The following is a 25407-nucleotide window of genomic DNA, read 5'->3' as shown; positions in this document are numbered from 1 at the left end:
GGGGGTCTGTATATGACGGCCACTTGGAGGTTGGAGGGAGAGTAGATGCGGACAGAGTGCACTTCAAAGGAAGGCAGGACAAGGGAGGGTAGAGGTGGCATTGGGGTGAAGCTGCAGTTGTTAGAAAGGAGGAGGCCCACTCCTCCACCCTGTCTATTGCCAGGGCGAGGGGTGTGGGTGAAGTGGAGGCCGCCGTAGCACAGCGCAGCAGGGGAGGCAGTGTTGGATGGTGTCAGCCATGTTTCGGTGAGGGCCAGAAAGGATAGATTGCTAGAGATAAAGAGGTCGTGAATGAAGTGCAGTTTATTACAGATGGAACGGGCATTCCAGAGCGCTCCAGAGAGAGGGGGCTGCGGAGTGGCAGAGAGGGGAATGGATTTTATGTTGGAGAGGTTGCGGTAGTTACTACTAGATGGGGAGCGGTAGGGGGGTGATAAAGAGGAGTGTCCCATCTGTGGGGGTCCAGGATTGGGAGATATGTCACCACCAGCCTGTTCACATACCCCCCCATCCAGCCTGTTCACATACCCCCCCCATCCAGCCTGTTCACATACCCCCCCCATCCAGCCTGTTCACATACCCCCCCCATCCAGCCTGTTCACATACCCCCCCATCCAGCCTGTTCACATACCCCCCCCCATCCAGCCTGTTCACATACCCCCCCCCATCCAGCCTGTTCACATACCCCCCCCATCCAGCCTGTTCACATACCCCCCCCCCCATCCAGCCTGTTCAAATACCCCCCCCCCCCCATCCAGCCTGTTCACATACCCCCCCATCCAGCCTGTTCACATACTCCCCCCCATCCAGCCTGTTCACATACCCCCCCCCCATCCAGCCTGCTCATACTCCCATCCTGCTATATGCCCCCATCGTGCTCATATACCATCCTGGTATATGGCCTGTATCCTATAGCACAGAGAAAAAAATAAACGTTTATACTCACCTGTTCCTCACTCCCTGCAGCCGATCATCTTCCTCTCTGCGCCGCTGACCTGTGTGTGTGGAGCCGTTCCCCTGCTGCATCGCGATGTCTTCCTGTCTGTGCCGATCAGCTGACCAGCTCAGCACAGATCAGCTGACCGGCACAGACAGGAAGTCATCGCGTGCAGCAGGGGGGCGGCTCCACACACGGGGACAGGTGAGTGTACTGATTCACTGCACCCCGCGCTGGTAATGACGCGCGGGGGGCAGTGAATACAGCCGCACATGATCACTCCAGGCTGTAATTGCCAGGGGTGATCATGCCGGCTCTTTACTATGCGCGCGTCCCCGCTCGTCCTCCCGCCCACCTGTCAGTGCCGGCTTCAGCGCTGAGAGATGGGCAGGAGGATGGGCGTGCATATGTAATGAGCGGGCCCACGTGGTCACGGCAGGCGCTGCTGCTGCCTGTTCGTGCCCCCGATGACCTGCAGCACCCTCATTCCCAGCCGCAGCCCTATAGTCAGACCATAAGACGCACCCCCAACTTTCCCCCAACATTTGGGGGAAAAAAAGTGCGTCTTATGGTCCGAAAAATACGGTACTTAACAAAAAAGTGTGAAACAACTGAAAATATGTCTTATATTCTAGGTTCTTCACAGTCGCCCCCTTTTGCTGTGATTACTACTTTGTACATTCTTGGCATTCTCTTGTCACCGGAAATGGTCTTCACTTCACAGGTGTGCCCTGTCAGGTTTAATAAGTGGGATTTCTTGCCTTATAAATGGGGTTGGGACCATCAGTTGTGTTGTGCATTAGTCTGGTGGATAGTCCTACTGAATAGACTGTTAGAATTTGTATTATGGCAAGAAAAAAGCAGCTAAGTAAAGAAAAACAAGTGTCCATCATTACTTTAAGAAATGAAGGTCAGTCAGTCCGAAAAATTGGGAAAACTTTGAAAGTGTCCCCAAGTGCAGTGGCAAAAGCCATCAAACGCTTCAAAGAAACTGGCTTACGTGAGGACCGCACCAGGAAAGAAAGACCAAGAGTCACCTCTGCTGCAGAGGATAAGTTTATCCGAGTCACCAGCCTCAGAAATCGCAGGTTAACAGCAGCTCAGATTAGAGACCAAGTCAATGCCACACAGAGGTCTAGCAACAGACACATCTCTAGAACAACTGTTAAGAGGAAACTTTGTGCAGCAGACTTTCATGGTAAAATAGCTGTTAGGAAACCACTGCTAAGGACAGGGAACAAGCAGAAGAGACTTGTTTGGGCTAAAGAACACAAGAAATGGACATTAGACCAGTGGAAATCTGTACTTTGGTCTGATGAGTCAAAATTTGAGATCTTTGGATCCAATCACCGTGTCTTTGTGCGTCGCAGAAAAGGTGAACGGATGGACTCTACATGCCTGGTTCCCACCGTGAAGCATGGAGGAGGTGGTGTGATGGTGTGAGGGTGCTTTGCTGGTGACACTGTTGGAGATTTATTCAAAATTGAAGGCATACTGAACCAGCATGGCTACCACAGCATCTTGCAGCGGCGTGCTATTCCATCCAATTTGCGTTTAGTTGAACCATCATTTATTTTTCAACAGGACAATGACCCCAAACAGACTTCCAGGCTGTGTAAGGGCTACTTGACTAAGAAGGAGAGTGATGGGGTGCTACGCCAGATGACCTGGCCTCCACAGTCAACAGACCTGAACCCAATCGAGATGGTTTGGGGTGAGCTGGACCGCAGAGTGAAGGCAAAAGGGCCAACAATTGCTAAGCATCTCTGGGAACTCCTTCAAGACTGTTGGAAGACCATTTCTGGTGACTACCTCATGAAGCTCATCAAGAGAATACCAAGAGTGTGCAAAGCAGTGATCAAAGCAAGAGGTGGCTACTTTGAAGAACCTAGAATATAAGACATATTTCAGTTGTTTCACACTTTTTTGTTAAGTATTTCATTCCACGTTTTATTAATTCATAGTTTTGATGCCTTCAATGTGAATCTACAATTTTCAGAGTCATGAAAATAAAGAAAACTTTTTGAATGAGAATGTGTCCAAACTTTTGGTCTGTACTGTGTAATATATATATTATACACACACACACACACACACACACACACACACACACACACACACTAGCTGTAGTACCCGGTGTTGCCCGCGATAGTAACTGTGTCTGTCTCCCAGGTTCTGTCTGTATCTCTCTCGCTCTCTGTATCAGTGTCTGTGTCCGTCTCTCATGGACACATATACGCACCTACAGCACTGACCGTGCAAAACGTTCACTTTTTTACACGGACGTGTTAAGGAGGACTAAAGCTTTACATAAGTGTGTTTAGCATTCATATATTTTTTTTAATTGGAAAAAAAAAAATGAAATTTATCTTCCCATTAATTCGGTTTCTAGGAAACCCTCCACGACAGCACACAGAAGGTTAACTCTCCACCCTATTAGGGACAGGAAACACAAAGAGGTTAAATAACCCCTCCCCACCGCCCATCTCCACTGTTTTTTTCAAGTACCACGAACAAATCATGAATGGTTTAAATCTTTTTATTTTCAGAAATAAGCCATTAATATGCATGCGAATAAGAGAAAAGGGAGGGACAACTGCGCTGTTGTGGAGGGTTTCCTAGAAACCGAATTAACGGTAACATAAATTCCATTTCCTCCAGTCACCCTCCACGACAGCACACAGGAGGAGTACCAACGAACAGGCTAGGGAGAGACAACAGCCTGTAGGACTTTACGTCCAAAGGCCAAATCTCTACTGGAAAGCCAGTCCAATCGGTAATGTCTAACAAAAGTATGGACAGAGGACCAGGTCGCTGCTTTGCAAATCTGTTCAATTGAAGCATCAGCCGTCTCAGCCCAGGAAACTGACATAGATCGAGTAGAATGTGCGGTCAAGTGATCCGGAGGAAGGAGGCCTTGGGCAGCATATGCCTCTTTAATAGCGTTCTTTATCCAGTTGGAAACTGTGCTCTTGGCAGCCTTCTTTCCAGCATTCTTACCAACAATCTGTACAAAAAGATTGGAATCCTTTCTGAAGGACTCCGTTTTCTGAAGGTATAGCATGACTGCCCTAAGGACATCGAGGAAATGAAAGTCCATCTCCTTTTGTTTAGCTGGATTTTGACAAAAAGATGGCAGAATAAAGGTCTTAGTTCCTATGAAAGTCTGACAACACTTTCGGGAGAAAGGAGGGATCCTGACGGAAGACAATTCGATCATCCAGAATCTTCATATAGGGCTCTCAGACGGTAAGAGCCTGGATTTCATACACTCGTCTGGCCATAGTAATCGCGATCAAGAATGCAGTTTTCCAGGCCAGACACCTCATGGTAGAGGAAGCCAGAGGTTCAAACGGAGCCTGAGTCAACCCCTGAACAACCAAGTTAAGATTCCAGGGGGGAACTATTGCCAGCGGTTTAGGACGGGCTGTAACCGCTGAAGAGAGGAATCGCTTCACCCAGCAATGGTTTGCCAGGTCCTGATACGCACTTAAAGCTGATACTTGGACTTTGAGAGTGCTGGGGCTGAGACCTTTTTCAAACACCCAACTGTAAAAAGTCCAGGATGTGAGCCACATTTGGATGGAACGGGTCAGGAGTCTGAGGACTGCACCAGTTGATAAAGGTCTTCCAGATTTTAAAGTAGATCGGATTCGTGACAGGCTTACGGCATTTCTGTAGCGTGTCAATGACCCTCTCAGACAGACCCCTAGCTCTCAAAATGATGGCCTCAGAAGACACGCAGCCAGGTTCAGTCTCTTGAGGTCTGGGTGAAAGAGCGGACTTTGATGGAGAAGATCTGGGATCTGATGCAATAGGAAGGGTCCATCCTGAGCCATGGATACTAGGGCCCCGAACCAGCTGCGTCTGGGCCAGAGTGGCACGAACAGGATGGTAGGAACCCCGTCTGATCTGACTTTCTGAAGAGTCCTTGCCAGTAGCAAAATTGGTGGAAAGGCGTATGCCAGTTGAAACCTCCAAGGATGGGAGAAGGCATCCACTGCCATCGTCGGATCCCTGGGATTTAGAGAGAAAAATTGACGTACCCTTGCGTTCTGCCGAGTTGCAAAGAGATCCCCCTCCAGTGTGAGCTGCACGTGTTGGAGAAGCAATTGGGCAGAAGGGGCCACTACCAGGAGTCGTCGTGGTAGGGGATTATACAAATGTTTTGACCCCGCAGGAATGCTACCACCTCCCCCATTATTTTGGTGAAAACCTGAGGTACACATGAGAGACCGAACCGGAGGTAGTTGAACTGATAATGCCGGAGACGCCCCTTGTGGAAAACTGCGAAGCGGAATAAAACATTTTGTGGGCGTGAAAGAGCGAGAAATGGTAAAACGCATCTTTTAGATCTATAGTGGCCATAAAAAATCCCGGACGGACAAGGGGTGTGGTGGACCTGACAGATTCCATTTTGAAACGTCGGTAGATAATGTGGCGATTTAAGGGTTTTAGGTTGCTTATTAACCGAGGGGTGCCGCTGTTTTTTTTTTTTTATGAAGAAGAGACGGGAGTAATGGCCGAACCCCGCCTCCGACTCTGGTACGACCGATACTACCCCTATTTTTTGGAGGTTTTGAATACAGCCCATGAGAGTGGCATGACTTCCCCGGAAGGGAGAGGAAGTGACCCGAGTACAGTGAGGAGGATAAGTGGAGAACTCCACCTTGAGACCCTCTTTGATGGTGCTAAAGACCCACGGGATTAATGATACCTCCTGCCACTGACTTAGGAATGCTGACAGCCGACCTCCAATATTGATGGCGTCATTGCTTGTCTTGCTGCTGCCTCCGATCTTCAGACCTTTGGGATTGAAAGATGCTCCTTCCTCTGTCCCCTTTCTGGTAACTTCAATGGGGCGTTTTACCCTCCCCTCTGTAATGGCTAGATGGATTCGGGGGGGGGATGGAGACAAAAACATTTTCGTATGTGGTCTGTCTTCTGGCAACAGTCTTCTTATCCGTAGCCTTCTCCAGAATATCTTCTAGGGCTGGACCGAAAACATTGAATGAGGATTGAATTGAATTGAGGATTGAATGCATCACACAGGGGCGGTCTCCAACATGATGGACACACTCACGAATCTTCAAATAGGAGTGATGTCTTCCTTGCCACTCTGGCGACCTGAATATCCACCTTAGGTATATCCCAGCAACAGGTGGATTCTTCTTCCAGCAGGAACCTATTTCTCAATTCACGGGAAATGGTAAGGCATTTCTCAGGGTTTCTCCACTCCTGTAAAACCATCTCTCGGACTAATTCGTGGACCGGAAATCCCAACTTCTTATGGGTCTTAAGGCCCCTGAACATTTCGTTTTGTAAATTTTTCTTCTTCTACCCCCATAGTCTCCCTTACCGCACCTAAAAGTTCATACATATCTTCCATTGAGAAAAAAATATCTGGCTTCAACTTTATCCGAAGAAAAGCCATCATCCTCGTCAAACATCTCTTTAGGGGCCGAGGAGAGCCCCTTCATGGAATATGATTCCGAGTCCTCCACCGGGCTGATTTTTCTTTTCTTAGGTGCAGAAGGTGCAGCAGTGGGGGGGGTTGTGAAAGGGACGCCAGGGAGGACTGAATCTCCTGACGGACCATATTTTTAAGTTCATCCATAAGAGAGGTTGTTCCTCTCTTACTACTTGATCGGTACCGGGCATATCATGCACCTTTTGTAAGATGGCTTTTCCTTCTTGGGGGCAGGAGTCTAGTCTCCCTAAGGGGGAGAGAAGAGGCCATAAATACAGGCACCCAGAAGTGAAGTCATATAATAGCCCACCACCCCGACCTAACCCCCTAGTCACAGGTACTCAAAGAACCGGGGGCTGAGCTGGGCTCCACAGACGCAGAGCTAGTAGAGCGATCTCCTTCCATCCTAGCCTGGAGAGTGCTCTTACCTAGGTCTGTTATGCGGTCTGGGTTATATCCAGCCATCGGTGACTCCTCCTCCTCTATTGGTTGGGGGGGGCACAGGCTTCCCCGGAACGTGTGCCATCATCAACGCATGAACCTGGAAGTGACGTCATCACTTACGTGCACCATCGCCATCATGTGTGGGAGAGGAGGAGATGCCATGGAGCTGCCGGAGGTCCATGGAAGTCAGTCTGCCCGCTTTATCTCGCGGAGGCGCAGTAGGGGCAGACCGGTCCCGAGTCCCAAGGAGACGGAAGCAGCGCTGGAGGAGGAAGCAACTTGGCCCCGACCTCAGCTGCCTGGTAAGTAACCTAACGCCGCGCTCTCATCACCAGCCGTGAGAGCACAGCAGTAACCTCTCATGTCCCATAAGGACAGGAAACAACACTGGAGATGGGAGGTGGGGAGGGGTTATTTAACCCCTTTGTGTTTCCTGTCTCTAATAGGGTGGAGAGTTAACCTCTTGTGTGCTGTCATGGAGGGTGACTAGAGAAAACGTAGGTTCTGTTCTTGTGCAAACAGACATGGGCAGCTTCTAGTAGGGGTTTGCACACGCTAAATTTTTTGAGGTCTGTATAAGGTCTAGTTGTAATTCTGGAAGCTGGCCGCATTTCCTGGAAAAGAAGCGACAACTGTGAAACCGAAATTGAAAGTCATCATTAGAAATTAGAAGCGGGTTCAATGCCACATGGGGACATTGATGAATGGGAGCATTCCATGTCTGGGGGGAGAGTGGGGGAAAAAGGGAGGTAAAAAAAAAAAAGAGAGAGAAGGGGGGGAAAGGGAAAACGGGGAAAAAAATTGAGATGGGAAAAAAAAATGTAGAGGGGGAAGGGAAGAGGAAAAAAGGAAGAAGGGGAACGGAAAAGGTAGAAGAAGGGGAAAGGGAGAAGGAGGGAGAAAAAACAGGGAGAAAAAGGAAAAATCAAAAAGGGAGAAAAGGAAAAAAGGGAGAAAAGGAAAAAAAAAGGGCGAAGGAAACAGTGAATATGTATGAAGGATAATGAGCAGCCCTGATAGCAGCGTGGAGACTCAGTAAGTATACCGTACCTGCTCCAATCACTGAATCCCTTCTACCTACATTTTTAAGCAATGGATTCTGGTCCCCATAGACTTATATGGGGACTGGCGTCCGGCCAGATATCTGGGATCAATTCCGGGCCCCAACCAGGGTATTGGAATTTTTTTTGCGAGTCCTCCCATCACTAATGACATTTTGTGCTGTTTTTTTTTTTGTTTGTTTGTTTTCTCACTTACTCAGTTTCTATGGGTGAAAAAATGCTTGCAAAACACACAAAGTTTTCCAGTTCAGTCAGAAAAAAAAAAACGAAGTGTGTGCATGGGATTCTGAAATCTCAGAGCCTTTACTGGTACAGTACTGTAAAAAGCAACTTTTATAGGGAATCTGTCAGGTGATTTTCTAGTCCAATACTAATGGTATCCTGGTATAGGGCTTCAGCCGCCCTTTCAGGATCAGTAACTATCATTGCTCTGCCTTCTCCTGTTATCTTGTTGTGAGTCCAGATAACTCAGTGTGATGTAGTTACTAGTGAAGTGTATGGAAATAGAGTGAATGTGCGCTGCTCCCCCAGCCCTATGTAAGTATACCATTAATATTGTACTAGAAAATCACCTGACTGATTCCCTTTAACAAAAAAAAACAAACACAAAAATGCAATGTGTGAACAAGGCCTCGATTAGTTACAAGTGAAAAGCTGTTGGTACCGTGTTAGCCAGTTGAAAAATTATTGAATGTTCTCAGTGAGAGGAGCAAAATTATAATCTTGTGATACCTTTTAAAGGCTAACTAAAATAAAATAAAATGATGTTACAAAGCAAGCTTTCGAGACATCTCAGGTCCCTTTATCAGGCATGGTATGACAAAATATCTGAAGAAACACAAATATATGCACAGAGCAGAGGATGGCATAATAAAAGACATTTAAATAAACAAACACTGAGCTTAGAAAGTGAATCCTTAATTAGCTTTGATTAGTGGTGTGAGAGTTTTATTGTCCCAATATCCATGTAGGATCAGAGGTCTGGTGAGTCTCTGAAATACTCCTCAGATTTTGAAATGGTCTATAAATCCTCCTGACAGGCTGAGTCCTGTGTCCACAGAGTTAAACATAAAGCACCAGCCAAGTTCCTCCTAAACACAGCAACATGGAGCAAAACTGCCAGAGGGACACAGGTACAGTCAGCTGTGTTATTAATTTGTCATCCCACAAACCCACTAATCTAGAACTCCGTGTGCTTTCCAGAGGTCTCACATTTTGTCCTACAAAACCTCTAGACAAAACATAGCTTTGTAGTGACATGGAACAATACTTTAGGGGATTGAGACTGAAGGAATTCTTTGATGCTAAAGAAGACTTGAAGCTTCTAAAAGACAAATCAAAACAGAGAACAAGAAAACGTCTGACTGGACACCTCCTCCTGGCCGCAACACCATTTTGGACCAGTATATTGACTCATTTAGATATTCGGTACAGTCAACAATATTGGACAAAAAAGCAGAAGAAACATCTAATATCAGTGGGCAGGAGAGAAGGGCAATTCACAGCCTGAAGAAAAACAAGGAGATCACTATTAAGCCAGCAGATAAAGGGGGCGCCATAGTTTTCCTGAATACAACGGACTACATTAAAGAAGCAAACAGACAACTGATGGATATACAGTACTACACCAGACTGGATGATGACCCAACCCCAAAATATATGAGGGACTTGAAAAAAAAGTCATCAGATGTCTGGGTTCAGACTTCACAAACCTTCTGGACTTAATAAAACACATAAATATATGTTCATCTCACCACTCTAGAGAAGGTATCTCCAGTCTCTGGTCCGGTGCAAGGAACAAGTGGTTTGGCTTCCACAGCTGAGTAATCAGTACCATCAAGAGGAACAAGGGAGGAGAGAAAATCCAGCACCGATGTAGTAAAAAATATTTCCTTATTCAAAATTCATAAAATAAAAAATCTGACCAAGTGCAGAGTATACATACGCTTAACGCGTTTCGGAGAAGAACAGAACCCTTATTCATAAGCAATAGTGATGAGCGAGCATGCTTGTCACTACTCGGTACTCGCACGAGTATCGCTGTACTCGGGCTGCTCGGCGGGGACCGAGTAATCTCGCGATACTCGTGCTGTACTCGTGGTCTTCATTTCTGCATGTTGGCGCTCTTTTGAGAGCCAGCCCTCATGCAGGGATTGGCTGGCAGACCACTGCAATGCCACAGCCCTGTTAGTTGTGGAATTGCAGTGATTGGCCGGCCTGCACAGCGTGACCGAGCCTTTATATCGGCCGGCGCGCTGTGCTCTGCTCACAGCTATTCAGACAGTCAGTGTAGGGAGAGTGTCGCTGATTCAGGGAAAGCTTTGCGGCCCTTTATAGTTAGTTCCGGAGCAGGGCTGCAAACAGTGTGACCAGAAGTCCTTCTCAGGACTATTCTAGTTGTATACAGGCAGGCAGGGTATAGCCAGGTCGGAGTACAGGAGCAGAGTCCTTCTCAGGACTATTGTTGCTATATACAGGCAGGGTATAGCCAGGTCGGAATACAGGCTAGTGACCAGAAGAGTCCTTGTCAGGACTATTGTAGCAGTATACAGGCAGGCAGGCAGGGTATATAGCCATTCCTAGTGGTGACCGTATACCAGCCTTCATCATATCTGGGGCTGGTGTACACAGTGTAAAACAGTCCAGATAGTGTCAGACTTCTCAGTAATTGTCGCTCCTAAAAACCAGTTAGGTTCTTATTGCGTCCGTGCTTGCATTTAAAAACAGCACGTGTGTGGCAGTCGGTGGCAGGGTACAGGTGCGCGTTTTGCACAAACTATTATATAACGCACAAGTCTAGTGAATAATACACGTCAGTCAGCAGTGTCTGATAGTGTCAAACTTCTCAGTAATTGTCGCTCCTAAAAACCAGTTAGGTTCTTATTGCGTCCGTGGTTGCATTTAAAAACCGCACGTGTGTGGCAGTCGGTGGCAGGGTACAGGTGCGCGTTTTGCACAAACTATTATATAACGCACAAGTCTAGTGTATAATACACGTCAGTCAGCAGTGTCTGATAGTGTCAGACTTCTCAGTAATTGTCGCTCCTAAAAACCAGTTAGGTTCTTATTGCGTCCGTGCTTGCATTTAAAAACAGCACGTGTGTGGCAGTCGGTGGCAGGGTACAGGTGCGCGTTTTGAACAAACTATTATATAGCGCACAAGTCTAGTGTATAATACACGTCAGTCAGCAGTGTCTGATAGTGTCAGACTTCTCAGTAATTGTCGCTCCTAAAAACCAGTTAGGTTCTTATTGCGTCCGTGCTTGCATTTAAAAACAGCACATGTGTGGCAGTCGGTGGCAGCGTACAGGTGCGCGTTTTGCACAAACTATTATATAACGCACAAGTCTAGTGTATAATACACGTCAGTCAGCAGTGTCTGATAGTGTCAGACTTCTCAGTAATTGTCGCTCCTAAAAACCAGTTAGGTTCTTATTGCGTCCGTGCTTGCATTTAAAAACAGCACGTGTGTGGCAGTCGGTGGCAGGGTACAGGTGCGCGTTTTGCACAAACTATTATATAACGCACAAGTCTAGTGTATAATACACGTCAGTCAGCAGTGTCTGATAGTGTCAGACTTCTCAGTAATTGTCGCTCCTAAAAACCAGTTAGGTTCTTATTGCGTCCGTGCTTGCATTTAAAAACAGCACGTGTGTGGCAGTCGGTGGCAGCGTCAGGCTCCATATTGTCCCTGGATAGAGACGTGCATGATGGCCTGTAAACATGAAGTGCCCATTGTAAGGAAGTGGGTCTATTGTAGTATAGCCCTTAGGCAGGGCAGCCAAAAATTGGGAGGCTCCATATTGTCCCTGGATAGAGACGTGCATGATGGCCTGTAAACATGAAGTGCCCATTGTAAGGAAGTGGGTCTATTGTAGTATAGCCCTTAGGCAGGGCAGCCAAAAATTGGGAGGCTCCATATTGTCCCTGGATAGAGACGTGCATGATGGCCTGTAAACATGAAGTGCCCATTGTAAGGAAGTGGGTCTATTGTAGTATAGCCCTTAGGCAGGGCAGCCAAAAATTGGGAGGCTCCACATTGTCCCTGGATAGAGATGTGCATGAGGGCCTCAAAACATTGTTCCCATTGCAAAGGAGCGGGTCTCCTGTCGTTGTAATGCCCATTCAGAAAGAATGGGCGAAAAAATTTACCACTGGGGGTATACCTGAAACAACGGCTTAACTATTGTAACGGTCACCATGATGGCGCATGAGGAGAAGGAGGAGCAGTCCAGCGATTATCCAAAGTCCAGAAGTGTGTTACCATGGGTGAGTGGAGGTACATGGCAAATTCCCGTTACAAACTTTAAATTCCGCTGTAATTTGCTGTTGGTGTGTGTGGTGAAGTCTGGCCAAATCCAACCCTTGTTCATCTTGATCAGAGTCAGCCTGTCAGCATTTACAGTTGACAGGCGGGTGCGTTTATCTGTAATGATTCCACCTGCGGCACTAAAAACACGCTCTGACAAAACGCTAGCGGCAGGGCAGGCCAGGACTTCCAAGGCGTATAGAGCCAATTCATGCCACGTGTCCAGCTTGGATACACATTAATTGTAAGGCACAGAGGAATGTCGGAGTACAGTTGTTTGATCTGCAAGGTACTCCTTGAGCATCTGGGCAAACTTAGGATTTCTTGTGGCACTACCCCTCACCTCAGGGGCTGTGGTATGTGAGGGGCTGAGAAAACTGTCCCACATCTTAAAGACTGTTCCCCTACCTCTGGCGGATTGGACTTGTGCCCCTCTCGGCTGTACGCCTTGGTTGTCCACTGATTCCTGACCTATGCCGCTAGCGTTTTGTGAGGGGAATGCTTTGCCTACTTCCGTGACTATGGCCTTCTGGAACTGCTGCATTTTGCCTGACCTCTCCGCCTCGGGAATAAGAGACATAAAGTTGTCCTTTTAGCGTGGGTCTAACAGTGTTACCAACCAGTAATGATTGTCGGCCAAGATGTTCTTAACGCGAGGGTCACGAGACAGGCAGCTTACCATAAAGTCAGCCATGTGTGCCAGACTCTTAACAGCCATCACTTCAGTATCCTGACCAACACGATGACTGAACATGCTGTCCTCCTCCTCCTCCTCCTCCTCATCATCCACCCTGTCCTCTGGCCAGCCACGCTGAACCGAGGATATGACTGCATGTCATATCCTCAATTTGGCCAGAGAGTTGCTCCATGTCTTCATCCTCCTCCTCGTCATAGTCCTCCACTGCACGTTGTGATGAGACGAGGCTGGGCTGTGTGTTATCATCACCCACACCCACTACTGTTTCTTGCTCAAACTCATCGCGCTCCGCCTGCAATGCATCATGGTTGTTTTTTGAGCAGAGACCATTTTAGAAGGCAGAGAAGCGGTATGGTGACGCTAATAATGTCGTCATCGCCGCTCACCATCTTGGTGGAGTCCTCAAAGTTTTGGCGGATGGTGCATAGGTCGGACATCCCTCTCCACTCCTCAGGTGTTATGTGTGGAGTTTGACCCATTTCCCGACGGCTTAGGTGATGCAGGTACTCAACAACTGCCCTCTTCTGCTCACATATCCTGACCAACATGTGCAGAGTTGAATTCCAAAGCGTGGGGACATCACACACCAGTCTGTGTGCCGGAAGATGCAAACGGCGTCTTAAGCCGGCAAGGCCGGCTGAAGCAGTAGGTGACTTTCGAAAATGTGCAGACAGGCGGCGAACTTTTATCAGCAGATCAGACAGCTCTGAGTATGACTTTAGAAACCGCTGAACCACGAGGTTGAGCACATGGGCCACGCATGGAACATGTGTCAGCTGGCCTCGCCTCAAAGCCGCCACCAGGTTCCGGCCATTGTCACACACGACCTTTCCTGGCTTTAGGTTCAGAGTTGTGAGCCAGTGATCTGCCTGCTGTTTCAGAGCTGTCCACACCTCTTCTGCATTGTGGGGTTTGTCACCTATGCAGATTAGCTTCAGCACTGCCTGTTGCCGCTTCGCCGAGGCAGTGCTGCAGTGCTTCTGTGTCGCCCTGGACAAGCCAGGGGCCACAGAGCACAACACTTAAACACCCCACACTCCCTGCAGGCATATCATAGTCAAAACACAAAATCCTAGTTGCCTTCCCCAGGGGCTGTTGTCCACACCAGGGTGTGGAGCCAGGCGGTTGGTCTCCACCCACCGAGGAGGAGGGAAAACACAGGCAGTGAGAGTTAAGCTAAGGAAGTGGAAGGAGGAAAGTAGTAGAGAGGAGAAAAGGGACAGCAAAGAGCCTGAAGTTGGTCCGGGTGTGTGGACCGGACAGGACAGCAAGGTTGGCAGGATGTGGTGACCGTCTGCAGTTGAGGCCGATTGGAGTCTGCCGTAAGGACCGTGGACGGGTGGTGACCCGGCCGTACCGGACCGGTATACAAAGAGAAGCCAGCACCATTGGCAGAGGACTTTCGGATCCCGGCAAGGCTTGGTGTCGCCGTGAATTTGCCAAATCCGTTAGTGAAGGGAACCTCAGGGTTTCCAAACAGCCAAGTCCAGATAGAAGGCAACCGTACAACCGTGAAGGGGAGACACCGCCACCGCCAAGGGCAACCGTCTCCCAGGGCCAGCGCCTGTGGGCAAAAGGGGCTCCTCCGGCCCATATCCAGGTCGGGGAGCGGGTTACCGTTGGGAAACCATCACTACCAACACTTAACTTAGGTGCAGGGAGAGACAGTCATCACTAACCTGCAGGGAGGAACAACCGCAGCCGTCCGAGTGACCCGTCCATCCAGCCACTTGTTCTACCGTGAACTGTGTCATCATCATTGGGCTGAGTGAGTACCTCCATGCCGTGCGGCACAGCGCTGCCCTTGCGACCCTGCACCTCATCAGGCCCCGCAACCCGCCTGTCATCCATCTCTACCCCATCACCAGGCCCCGGGACAACCAACCCCCCTACCCACGGAGGGGAGAAATAACAACAAAGCTGCTCCCTGTCACAGGCTCCCGGGATCCCCGTCCAGAGCAGCGGTGGTGTCCACACAATCACCACAACCGTGGGTGGCGTCACGGACAATATCCCCAAAACCCAAACCACCCCTTTTCACTCACGGGCGAGTAGCGCCGCTCGAGTCCCCGGGATCCGGCCATCGCTCGAGCCAACGAGCGATAGCAGCAGCCGTAGAGCAGCGTCAGCCGGACCCAAGCAGTGGGAGAGCGCACCGTCCCCTCCTCCGCCCGCAACACTTCCAGCTTGGGACTGGTGTGGAGGGTAAAGTGGATGAGGATGCGCAGGAGGAGGAGGAGGCTGAGGAGCATGACATTCCGGAGCTGTAGAGTGTGTGTGAAACCCTGACTGAGGTAGGGCCTGCAAAACTTGGTGTGTGAAGGACGTGTTCCGTCCCTCGCTCAGACTGGGTCCCAGCTTGCACAATATTAACCCAGTGTGACGTCAACGAGATGTAGCGGCCTTGCCCACATGCACTTGTCCACGTGTCTGTGGTTAGGTGGACTTTGGCTGAAACAGCGTTGTTCAGGGCACGTGTGATGTTTTGTGACACGTGGTGGTTATGCAATGCGGGGACGGCACACCGGGAGAAATAGTGGCGGCTGTGGACCGAGTAACGTGGGACAGCTGCCACCATCATGTCGCGGAATGCTTCTGTCTCAACCAGCCTAAAAGGCAACATTTCCAGCGCAAGCAGTCGCGAAATGTTAGCATTTAGAACTGTGGCATGTGGGGTGTTGGCAGTGTATTTGCGCCTGCGTTCAAAGGTTTGCTGAATGGATAACTGAACGCTGCGCTGGGACAAGAACGTGCTTGATGATGGTGTTCTTTCTGCGTAGGCAACTGCAGGTGCAGGAGTGGAGGAGGCTTGTTCTCAGGCAGCATGGACAGGGGATTGGCTCGCATGCACAACCAGCGAAGACGTAGCAGTGACATCAGCAAGCACTGCTCCTCGACTCTGTTGTACTTCCCACAAAGTCGGGTGCTTGGCTGACATGTGCCTGATCATGCTGGTGGTGGTCAGGCTGCTAGTTTTGGTACCCCTGCTGATGCTGGCATGGCAGGTGTTGCAAATGGCCTTTTTAGAATCATCTGGAGCCAACTTAAAAAACTGCCAGTGTCAGAGTTCCGGGTTTTCCAGTTTTCTTTTGAAAGAGCTTGCCCTTTGTTAACATGGAGTTTTCTGTTCTGTTGCCCTACTTCCTGTCCATCTGTTTAAAAGCCGCCCCTAAAGCTTAGTCCAGTGCCTGAGTATACTGCTTCCTGTGTGCTCCTGCCCTGCTGCTTTTGGTTCCTGATTGTTATTCGGATCCTCTTGGAAAACAACAGACACCGACTCTGGACTTCATCTGGTATCATCTAGCTGTGCCCGGACTCCGTTTGCCGTCTTTGGTCGGCACTTCTGCCCGGTTCCTTCCGTTTAATACCACTCTGGACTCACATCACGTACGGACATTTTTGGACTTACCTATTGCCCTTTTGTGTCCCGGCTGCTGCGCATTTAGGGCTTCTGGGGTGATTGCCAGACAGTCCCTGTATAGGGGTTCGCTCTTGGTGGTCTCCCTGGGGGAGTCCGGTGCGCGGTCCCGGGAATTCCCTTTCGCTCCGTCCCTGGAAGGTATTTCCTGTATTTATGTTCTACTGTGTTTTTGTTCCGTTTATGTACATATTTGCTGGTTGCATATTATAAACGTCTTGCACCAAGAACTCGTCTCTGGTTGTCATTGCCCTAACGCAATCGAAATCCTCAATACATACAATAGTATTACAGCCAGACTCGGGAAGACCTAACATTTGTACAGGCACCTTGTGTCGTGTTGTTCCGGGGAACAGTTGCCTGACGTCTGCCTGGGGCCACCACTCTGCTCCTTACTGCCTGTTGGGATGCTACGCCTCCCTCCCCCTGTGCACTGCTGTCCTCGCTCTGCATATCCTCCTGCCAGGTTGGGTCAGTTACTGGATCATCCACCACGTCGTCTTCCTCTTCCGCACCCTGCTCCTCCTCCTGACTTCCTGACAATTGTGTCTCATCATCGTCCACCCCTTGTTGAGACACGTTGCCAACTTCGTGAGAACGTGGCTGCTCAAATATTTGGGCATCTGTACATACAATCTCGTCATGGCCCACTTCAACAGGAGCTGGCGAGAGGCCAGAATTTGTGAATGGAAACGTGAACGAACAGCTCTTCCGAGTGTACAAGTGTGGGATCAGTAATGTCCGTGGACGTGTACTCGGCCTGGTGGTAGGAAGGAGGATCAGGTTCTGAAATGTGCGGTGCAGTATCACGGCTACTGACACTTGACCGTGTGGAAGACAGAGTGTTTGTGGTGGTGCCAATCTGACTAGAAGCATTATCCGCTATCCAACTAACAACCTGTTGACACTGGTCTTGGTTCAAGAGCGGTGTACTGCTGCGGTCCCCAAGAATTTGGGACAGGACGTGCGAGCGACTAGATGTGGCCCTTTGTTGTGGCGAAATTAGAGCTTGCACACAACCTCGGTCTCTGCCTGCACCACCATCACGTCCACTTCCTTGTTCGTTGACAACGCCCTTGCGCATTTTGCAATGCTGTGCTGATGTGTATTATTCACTAGACTTGTGCGTTATATCCAAGTTTTTGCAAAACTCACACAAATGCAGCGGAAAGCTGCCACCAACAGGCACACACGTGCGGTTTTTAAATGCAAGCACGGAGGCTCTAAGAACCTAACAGGTCTCTATCCAGGGACGTGGAGCCTCCCAATTTTTGGCTGCCCTGCCTAAGGGCTATACTACAATAGACCCACTTCCTTCCAATGGGCACTTCAGGTTTACAGGCCCTCATGCACGTCTCTATCCAGGGACAACGTGGAGCCTCCCAATTTTTGGCTGCCCTGCCTAAGGGCTATACTACAATAGACCCACTTCCTTCCAATGGGCACTTCAGGTTTACAGGCCCTCATGCACGTCTCTATCCAGGGACAACGTGGAGCCTCCCAATTTTTGGCTGCCCTGCCTAAGGGCTATACTACAATAGACCCACTTCCTTCCAATGGGCACTTCAGGTTTACAGGCCCTCATGCACGTCTCTATCCAGGGACAACGTGGAGCCTCCCAATTTTTGGCTGCCCTGCCTAAGGGCTATACTACAATAGACCCACTTCCTTCCAATGGGCACTTCAGGTTTACAGGCCCTCATGCACGTCTGTATGCAGGGGCATTGGTGAACCTCACAATTTTGGACTGCCCTGGCAAAGGAAAATACTACAAAGACTCACTTCCTCAAAATGGGCACATTAGACTCAAGAGGCCTTCATGTACGTCTCTTCTCAGGGACATCGGAGTGCCACACAATGTTTTCACGTAAAATCTTTCATGTATTAATCTCAAAAAGTAACATACACCAGCTCTATCTCACTATTGCGTATGTGCCCTTAACATTTCTGCCATGAAAAATCATTTTGGGGTCATTTTGGAAGGTTTTCTGGTGAGTCCGTAAAAATGGCGTGAAACGCGGACAAAATTGTTCACAGCTGTGACTTTTGAGTGATAAATGCTTCAAGGGGTCTTCCCCATGCTGTTGCCATGTCATTTGAGCACTCTTCTGAGACTTTTGTGACATTTTTAGGGTTTCTCCATGCTGCCGGGGGGTCATTTCACAAAAATACTCGGGTCTCCCATAGGATAACATTGGGCTCGTTGCTCGGCCCGAGTACACGAGTATCTTGGGAGGCTCGGCCCGAGCTTCGAGCACCCGAGATTTTTAGTACTCGCTCATCACTAATAAGCAATATTGCTTTCACCCCAAACACATTAAAAAGTCCATTGTCTACAGCCAGGCCCTCAGATATAATCGTATCTGTTCCAGCCCTGCAAACAGAGATGAACATTTAACCCATGTTAACAAGACATTTCTAAACCAAGGCTACCACCCCACCTCCATAGATGACCAGATCAACAACTGCTTCAATACAAACAAAAAGAGGAAAATAGTGGAGTACCTCTGGTGGTGACCTACAACCCACAGCTTGAGGTACTGAGAAGAACGGCCAAGAAACTTCACCACATTCTACACAAGGATAACCGGTTAAAAACAATATTCAAAGATCCTTCATTGCTGTGCTACAGGCAACCTCCTAATTTAAGGAGCATCATGATCCGAAGTTCTATGCCCTCAGACACACCAAGAGGAACTTATCCTTGCAATGTAAAGAGCTGCAAAACCTGCGCTCATGTAGAGACCAAAGACCGGATACAGATCCCTAACACACAGAAGGACTATCAAATTCCTGGGACATTCACATGTTCCTCTTCCAACGTGGTGTACTTAATCCTGTGCACTATATGTCCTATTGGGGACCTCTATGTTGGAGAAACAGGACAGAGACTGAGAGCAAGGATGAGATCTCACCGCCACACAATTACAGACAAAAAAATCCATTTACCTGTGGCCAAACATTTCTGTGCTTCAGGACACAACATAAACCATATTAAAGTTGTCATATTAAAAGGCAACTTCAGATCACAGAATCAGCGAAGAGTCTGGGAAAACAAATTCATTAAAATGTTTAACTCTGTGGACACAGGACTCAGCCTGCCAGGAGGATTTATGACTCATTACAAAATCTGAGGAGTCTGCTCCAGAGACTCACCAGACCTCTGATCCTACATGGATATTGGGACAATAAAACTCTCACACCACTAATCAAAGCTAATTAAGGATTCACTTCCTAAGCTCAGAGTTTGTTTATTTAAATGTCTTTTATTATGCCATCCCTCTGCTCTGTTTGTGCATATATTTGTGTTTCTTCAGATATTTTGTCATACCATGCCTGATGAAGGGACTTGAGATGTCTCGAAAGCTTGCTTTGTATCATCACTTTATTTTAGTTAAAAGGTATCACAAGATTATAATTTTGTTCCTCTCACTGAGAACATTCAATAACAAAGCCTTGATCATACAGCAAAATTTCTACTGCATAAAAAAATCTGCAGCAGAATCCGCTGGAAAATATGGAGCATTTAGTGCGGATCTGTAGATGCCACCCTTTCAATTGGAATTTATTTGCACCAGATCCACACCATAGGCCCTGTGCACACGCTGCATTTTTCTCACTTTGAGTGCAGATTTGTCACAAAATTCAATAAATCCTGATGCAGCAAAGTCAGTGAGAATCCTGACGCCTCGTGCACACGTTATGTCCTGGCAGATTTGGTGCAGAAAATAATCTGCAGCATCAATTCTTCCTGCGATTTTCCAGCATTTCACCCCAGAACGCTAGAAAAGCTCAAATAAAAACACATCAGAAACGCAGGTTTTGCCGCTGCAGGTTTCCTGCCAAGAGATGCGGAAATGGTGCAGAAATTTCTGCACCCAAATACTGAAGAAGGTGTGCACATGGCCGAATGCTCCACATTGTGCAGCGGCTTCTGCTGCAGAGGTTGTGGGATCACAAGCAGCCGACCCCTGACTATCAGTGATTGGTCTCTTCAGCTGCAGTGACACATCCCATGATAATTAGGTTTCCCCTGTGGACTCAAAATAAAAATCACACCTGCAAAGTGTTAGGAAAAAAAAAAAAAAAGCCCAACAACCATAAGAGTTTTTCTTAACTTTTTTTTTTATATACACTTTGCAGGCCTAAAATTTTGTTTTGAGGTCACAGGGGAACCTAATTATTGGGGGGTGTTGTGAATACGTTTTCCAGTTGGGGCTCCCTCTTGTGGTCAGTGCTGGCGGTGCATTTGATGTGTGGAATGAAAGCCACACACCTGTGGAGGACTGGCAATCAGGGTCAGATTGGGACTATATAACTGAGTAGTTGTCTCCTGTTACTTGCCGGTGCTCAATGGTAATGGTGTGTTAAGGACATTCTGCAACCAGCCCTTCTCACTACCAGAATGTCTCTTAGATAAGTGGTCTTTGTACCTCTGCTGTTTGTTTTCCACTTTCTTGTTGTTTATTTCTGCTTTGATACTAATACTAGATTTCTATTTTGTCTGTGTGGAGTTCTTGGTGGAACAGGATCATTCCCTGCTGGGAGTGTCTGTATACTTAGCTCTATGATTCTGCAAGGTATTGTGTTTGTCATGCTTGGTATTAATTCAGTCCCTCATATGTATTAGTGTTTTTGGATCCCAGTAACATCTGCTGATATAGTGGGGGAGAGGTTGTGTGACCTCAGGATTTTTCCATATCAGAAGTCCTGGTATTTATTAGGGTTTTTTGTTTTTTTTTACAGTTGCAGACAGTTGCTCTTTCCTATCCTTTCCTATAAAGATAGTTTGGGCCTCATCTTTGCTGAATCTGTCTTTTCTAGCTTTGTATTGTGTTTTTCTATATCACCGTAGCCTTTACATGTGGGGGGCTATCTATCTTTTGGGAGTGCTCCGAGGCAGATTAGTTTTCTTATATCTGTATCTGTGAGAATATTTAGTTCTCCGGCTGTGTCGAGACGACTAGGTCATCGTAGGCTCGTCCCACGGCTACTTCTAGTTGTGTGTCAGGATTAGGTCTGCAGTCCGTTAAGGTTCCAGCCACTCTGTTACTATTTAGGATACTGCATTTTTTGATCCTCCTCGGTCCCTGAATCATAACAGGGATGTGTGACTCTGCAGCAGCTGAAGGGACAGAAGTTTCTCATCCCATCAATAGTTGACCATCAAAAACAGGGGCATCGCTAGAGTCAAAGGTCCAGGGCTCCAGCGCCAAACTTCATGCACGGAACCCCGGATCTCCTGCAACCACCACATTCAACTGTGTCAGTGTCATGTTGCCACCGACAGAGTTCAATCCTGTGACAGAACGGAGCCAAAGCCAAAGCCTCCATCACTTCCCGTCTCCTAAACCGCACACCGCTATAGGCCTGCGACTTACAAAACGCCACTGTGACGAGGGGATGTGGAGCCGGGGATCACGATTAGGCGAGTGTAAACGTGTGTGTGTGTGATGTTCGGGGGCTCCTGCACTATATAGGGGACTGTGTGCGGGAAGGTCCTGCTGTATACAGGGGACTGTGTGCGGGAGGGTCCTGCTGTATACAGGGGACTGTGTGCGGGAGGCTCCTGCTGTATACAGAGGACTGTGTGCGGGGGGCTCCTGCTGTACACAGGGGACTGTGTGCGGGGGGCTCCTGCTGTACACAGGGGACTGTGTGCGGGGGGCTCCTGCTGTACACAGGGGACTGTGTGCGGGGGGCTCCTGCTGTACACAGGGGACTGTGTGCGGGGGGCTCCTGCTGTACACAGGGGACTGTGTGCGGGGGGCTCCTGCTGTACACAGGGGACTGTGTGCGGGGGGCTCCTGCTGTACACAGGGGACTGTGTGCGGGGGGCTCCTGCTGTACACAGGGGACTGTGTGCGGGGGGCTCCTGCTGTACACAGGAGACTGTGTGCGGGGGGCTCCTGCTGTACACAGGAGACTGTGTTCGGGGGGCTCCTGCTGTACACAGGAGACTGTGTTCGGGGGGGCTCCTGCTGTACACAGGGGACCGTGTGCGGGGGGCTGCTGCTGTACACAGGGGACTGTGTGCGGGATCTCCTGCTGTACACAGGGGACTGTAGGGGGCTCCTACTGTATACAGGGGACTGTGTGCGGGAGGGTCCTGCTATATACAGGGGACTGTGTGTGGGGGGCTCCTGCTGTATAAATTATGTATATGGTAGGTGTATGGTGGTATTATTGGTCTTTGTATAATGTGTGTGTTGTAGAGGTAATGATCATGTTATATTATGTACAATGCAAAAAAAGGCTAAAACCCACAAATTTGCAGGGGGGTAGAGGACCCTTTGGGCTACAAAACGTATAGCTTAGATTTTCGATTAGACTTTAAGAACAGGTAATTTTGGTACCAGAGTTCAGGAGAGGATGATTCTCGAGATCACCAACAAAAACATTTTTGAATCCTCTCGGGGCGGAGGCTTCGATGTCCTCTAGGAACCCTGAAAGTTTTGGGACAATGGGGACTTGGATAGTGAAGAAACAGACATTGGAAGGGGACCTGTTCATAGGCCATACATGCGGGTGGCTGAGCTGCCTCACTTCTCGTGGTAAAGGGGGCCACGTGTTATACACCCGAGGGGGGATACGGCGCTGGATGTATCACATCGGTCTCTACATACAAGCGCGTAATCCCTTTAATGGTAAAGCCTCCCTCCACCCTGGCACAGAAAAGTGACCAATCATCTGTGATGTGCTGTCACCTCCCCGGTGCCCTCCGCTGCCTCCACCTGAGACCTGTGTGCTGGTTCTTCCTACATCCCACATGTCCTCCATAGCGGCACAGGGACGACAGCCGCACGTCTGATCCAGACCTCCATAGCTTCTGACTTACCATAGGGCTGTGGAGGCAGAAGGAGCAGAACGCCGGCCTCAGTGTGGGGGGAAACAGAGGGGACAGGTAGGACGAGTCTACATATGACATGTCAGTGCCGGGGCAGAGAGCGGCCACATCACTGAGGTCCACAGGACGGGGAGCGTCACAGCCGCCAACACCAGCTCAGACACTTATATGTACGAGGGCAAGGAAAAGATGGAAGTAACGGATGGAAGAGATAATAAAAGGGGATAATCAGGAAAATTACACATCTGCTTCCTAAATCATTAAGCAGAGGTGCGGAGGCCGCGATATTCCCCGATGCTCAGCCGGACTCTGCACAGGAGCAGCTGCGCCATCACCGGACGCTTCTGCTGTGATGTGGACGGCGGATAACGCTTTACTGCGAGCACCGGAGACTCACACACGATATCAACCGCCCGTCCTCACCCCCCGCCTGGCCATCTTCAACCCCAGCCCGGCCATCGTCGCCCGCCCATCATCATTACACACCTGTGGGGACATCTCCTGGACTCTCCTCCTTCCCGTCACTCACACTCGGCTGATCCTCCCTCGTCATCTCTTCTTCTTCCTCCAGTTTAATATTAGTGGGATCTTCCCCCTGATATATCAGATGTAACAATCAGCACAATACAAGAGACCTCCAATATCTATGACACTTACGACCGCAGGAGCAGAAATGTCCCCCATATACAGTTGTGCTCAAAAGTTTACACACCCTGGCAGATTTTTTGCTTTCTTGGCCTTTTTTCCGAGAATATGAATAACACACAATCTTTTTTTTCCACTCATGGTTAGTCGTCGGGTGAAGCCATTTATTGTCATGTACTGTGTTTTCTCTTTGTAAATCATAATGACAACCATAACATCCAAATGTCCCTGATGAAAAGTTCTCACACCCTGGTGATTTTGGCTGATAACATGCACGGAAGGTGACACAAATGGGTGTGAATGGCTAATAAAGGTGACATCCTCACCTGTGACCTGTTTGCTTGTAATCAGTGTGTGCATAACACACAAACACGGAGAAACAGGGGCAATGCAGTCATAGGTCACTAGAGGACCACTGAATCAATACACAATATACCAGCCTTTGCAAAAGTATCAAATTTATTAAATTTAAGTGTATAGCAAAGGAGTAATATTATATGCACATTAAGAGAATCAAAAACACTGATCAGGCTACAGCAGAATCACAGATGAAACAGATCACCAGACCATATAGGGAGTGCAAATAAACTCATATCGTCAGACCACAGAGTTATTAATACAAAGGCCAAAGTTACCCATTTATGCATTTATAGGAATCGTATGCAAGGTAAAAGGCATTGCAACGCATATACAAGGTAACAGGCATGGTAACATTACATTACCCATCACTCCGAGGGGCCAAAGTCATTAGAAAGGGGGGCCAGCCAAGGGGTCAATACAAATTAGCTGGAAACACTCCCATCAGCGCACTCACCCATAGGTAGCCGGGACCGAGGAAAACGTGCCCCGACGCGCACGTTTCGATGACTTCTTCGGGGGGCCGTGAAGAAGTTCATCGAAACGTGCGCCTTTCTAATGACTTTGGCCCCTCGGAGTGATGGGTAATGTAATGTTACCATGCCTGTTACCTTGTATATGCGTTGCAATGCCTTTTACCTTGCATACGATTCCTATAAATGCATAAATGGGTAACTTTGGCCTTTGTATTAATAACTCTGTGGTCTGACGATATGAGTTTATTTGCACTCCCTATATGGTCTGGTGATCTGTTTCATCTGTGATTCTGCTGTAGCCTGATCAGTGTTTTTGATTCTCTTAATGTGCATATAATATTACTCCTTTGCTATACACTTAAATTTAATAAATTTGATACTTTTGCAAAGGCTGGTATATTGTGTATTGATTCAGTGGTCCTCTAGTGACCTATGACTGCATTGCCCCTGTTTCTCCGTGTTTGTGCTCATGTATATTGGGTGCAGTCTTTTTAATATGATAAGATTGGTCATACATCTAGTCCTTGTCTATTTGATTCAAGTGTGTGCATAAAAGCTGAGTGAGTTTCTGGGATCCAGACAGACTCTGGCATCTTTCCTCCAGGCACTGACGTTTCAGGATTGTGAGTCATGGGGAAAGCAAAAGAATTGTCAACGGCTCTACGGGAAAAGATAGTTGTACTGTATAAAACAGGAAAGGGATACAAAAAGATATCCAAGGAATGGATAACGGCAGTCAGCAGTGT

The 25407-nt window shown here is 48.4% G+C and overlaps 1 pseudogene; it reads right to left on the bottom strand.

Annotated features, from left to right (window-relative positions):
- Nucleotides 1-25407, bottom strand: part of LOC142258007 (uncharacterized) — a 63311-nt pseudogene that overhangs the window by 18203 nt on the left and 19701 nt on the right.

The sequence above is a fragment of the Anomaloglossus baeobatrachus genome, chromosome 1 (genome assembly GCF_048569485.1).
Source record: "Anomaloglossus baeobatrachus isolate aAnoBae1 chromosome 1, aAnoBae1.hap1, whole genome shotgun sequence".
Taxonomy (NCBI): Eukaryota; Metazoa; Chordata; class Amphibia; order Anura; family Aromobatidae; genus Anomaloglossus; species Anomaloglossus baeobatrachus.
Note: the sequence above shows the minus strand (reverse complement) of the source record. Positions and strands in the feature narration are given on the sequence as shown.